The sequence below is a fragment of the Dendroctonus ponderosae genome, unplaced genomic scaffold, assembly GCF_020466585.1.
Source record: "Dendroctonus ponderosae isolate FM_Combo_2020 unplaced genomic scaffold, Dpon_F_20191213v2 Dpon_F_20191213_5, whole genome shotgun sequence".
Lineage (NCBI taxonomy): Eukaryota > Metazoa > Arthropoda > Insecta > Coleoptera > Curculionidae > Dendroctonus > Dendroctonus ponderosae.
Genome location: NW_026018715.1, coordinates 482495 through 485125, shown reverse-complemented (window position 1 = coordinate 485125; position 2631 = coordinate 482495).

The window sequence follows — 2631 nt, the reverse complement described above, 5'->3', positions numbered from 1 at the left end:
TCATTAAGAGCTGCCCTCACCTCTTCCTTCTGCTGCCCATCCTTACACTTTAATACAACACCCCCATCCCAGGCCAGCTTTTCTGCAATTTATGCATTCAAGATCCCTACTGCCTTCACATTCCCTGGTCTCATGTTCCCCAGCACAATTCGGGTTCAGTTTTCCCAGGTGCAGTTTTCAGCTTGGCCGCATAGCTCAACCTATCCTGCACCGAGAAGGGAGCACCTGGCTTCTGCACATACTTCACCGGCTCCAACACAACCGATTTCAGAACAGCAAATTCGACCTTTAATCCCTCCACCACGCCACAAACTTTCTCAAACATGTTCATACAGCATCCATTCCTAACTGGACTCGCGCCTCTCTCACCTTCAACCTCGCTCGACTTCAACACTAGACTGTAGTTCCTACTCAATTCCTCAAAAACGACCTGAATGTTGTCTCCCGCCATAATTAGAGCGTCTCTATCTCCTGCCCGAATCTGCGACTGCCTAGAAATGGCAACCTTGATCGTACTGCGGCTCTTCGCAATAACCCCACCCATACGCTTAAGAAAATCATCGCAATGCACACTATAGTCATTTTCACTTGCCGACATGTTTTCTTCTTTCTCGCTGCTACTCTCATGGGCCTCTCGTTTGTGGCGACCCAGAGACCTGCTGCCGCTCGCATGGGCCTCTCGTTCCTGTCGACCCTGAGACCTGCTGCTGCTCTCATGGGCCTCTCGTTCATGACGACCCAGAGCCTTCCCTTTCGAATCCTTCCTTGGACGCTTCTCACCTCCCATCTCAAGGCTCTCCATGACCCTGTCTTCCGAAGAGGTCGACCGTGTCGCTTGAGAATTTACCGGCGACCTCAAAATTCGATCCCGATGCACAAAACCTTCCTCTCCCCCGGATTCCGACTCACTATCCATCGTAATGTCAGTCACAAAGGTCCTGCCTTTGCCCTGCCGGTCGCGCTTGCTCATGCCGCATGCACAGCTTCCAAAGCGCTCGGCGAAAAAACTTTAAAGGAGAGTTCAAGAGCGTCTCCTCCCGAACACGAAATCACTAATTTCGACGATGCGGCCCTTTCGGTACTTAAACTACAATGAAAACAAAATATATGATCCCGTAGGCTTGGCGCCGCTGAGTACAAAACTTTTTGTGGCACCCCCTCTCCGACGCGCCGTTTACCCGCAGGAGCGCGGCAAAAAAGTGTCAAAAGGGAGGTTTAGCCCCTGCCCGTCCTTTTTTTTCAGTGCTTAGAAATCTTCCAAAGAGACCCAGCCGATGACCTGCTGGGAATACCGACGATGTTAGATGTCGGCTGGGTACTGTGGGATTCACCTTACTCCCAGAAAAGAAAAAATACGCCTACCCACTAAAACTCCCCACTGCACCCTGCCGCACCTGATTGGCCCCGCCCATTAGGGCATCTCCTCAATTAGGTGCCGGGTAGATCTTATCCGTTTCTTCCTACTATATACTCAGACGTTCCTGTTTCTCCTTTTTAGATATGATTGACACGACGAAATCGTTCACGCTGCTGCAACAGTCCCTACTAGACAGCATCATTTCGACCATGTTTTCCGGAGAAATAGTCGATCCCAACTTTATTTCCAGTTCGCCTCTCTTTTTTGTCCAACGTGGGCATTTGAAAACTGTATGCTCGGCATTATCTAGTCCGAGTCCGTTCTCTTTTTGATCTCCTTCAGATACGAGGAAACCGATCCATGGCCCGTCAGGACCTGCGTAAGATGGTAGTTGCACTCACCAAAGTTTCTATTAATTTACTTATCCAAGTTTGGGATCAGACGGTGCGTCCATCTGCCCTTCCTGCTCTGGTCATCCCATTCCCGCTGCCATGTATCGATAGTCTTTCTCCTCTCTTCAGTACAAATAGACGTCATTATTTTGGTTCCCATTTCAGAAGCCACAAGAAGGTTCCTGCGCTCCAATTCCAACAGATACATTGGCATCCTTCCCGCAACAACGAATACCAAATCCGCTGATATCCGCGGAGCCTCTGCCCGTCCGAACTCACGGATACCACTTCCGCCCTTCTAGCACTTCCCGTTGCCGAGAATTCGATTGCAACCAAAAAACGTCTGTGTCGGGGAGGGGCGATGCCGCCGAACCCAAAACCCTTTGAGGTGACCCCGTGACACACCGTTTGGCCGCTAGACCGTGGCAAAAAGTTGACAACGGGGAAATGTGGCCCTTGCCCGTACGAGCTCAAGGATACCACTTCCGCCTTTTTGGCTCTTCCCGTTGCCCGTCAACACACTAAAAACTGTTTGTCCCTGAAAAGAAGTAGGGGCAGTGCCGCCGCAAACAACACTCTTTGTCCCCCTTCCGACGCACAGTTTTTCCGCTATGCCTCAATAACCAATTCACGTACAGTTAGTGTTGCGCACGTCCTACGCACGTCGTGTTGTCCTACAGAAAAAAATAAAAATTCACATAGGCAACGTCGCACTTTTTGGTCGAAATGCCGAAAGTTCACAACGGCACTGCCGCTTGCCAAGTGTTTGAGCGCGGTCCAAAAAAGGTCGGATCACCGACCCGAGCAGGTAGAAAAAACCGCCAAAAAGGTCTGTTAACCGAACTTTTCCGCTCAACAATTATGCAATCCCTCTCACCTTAA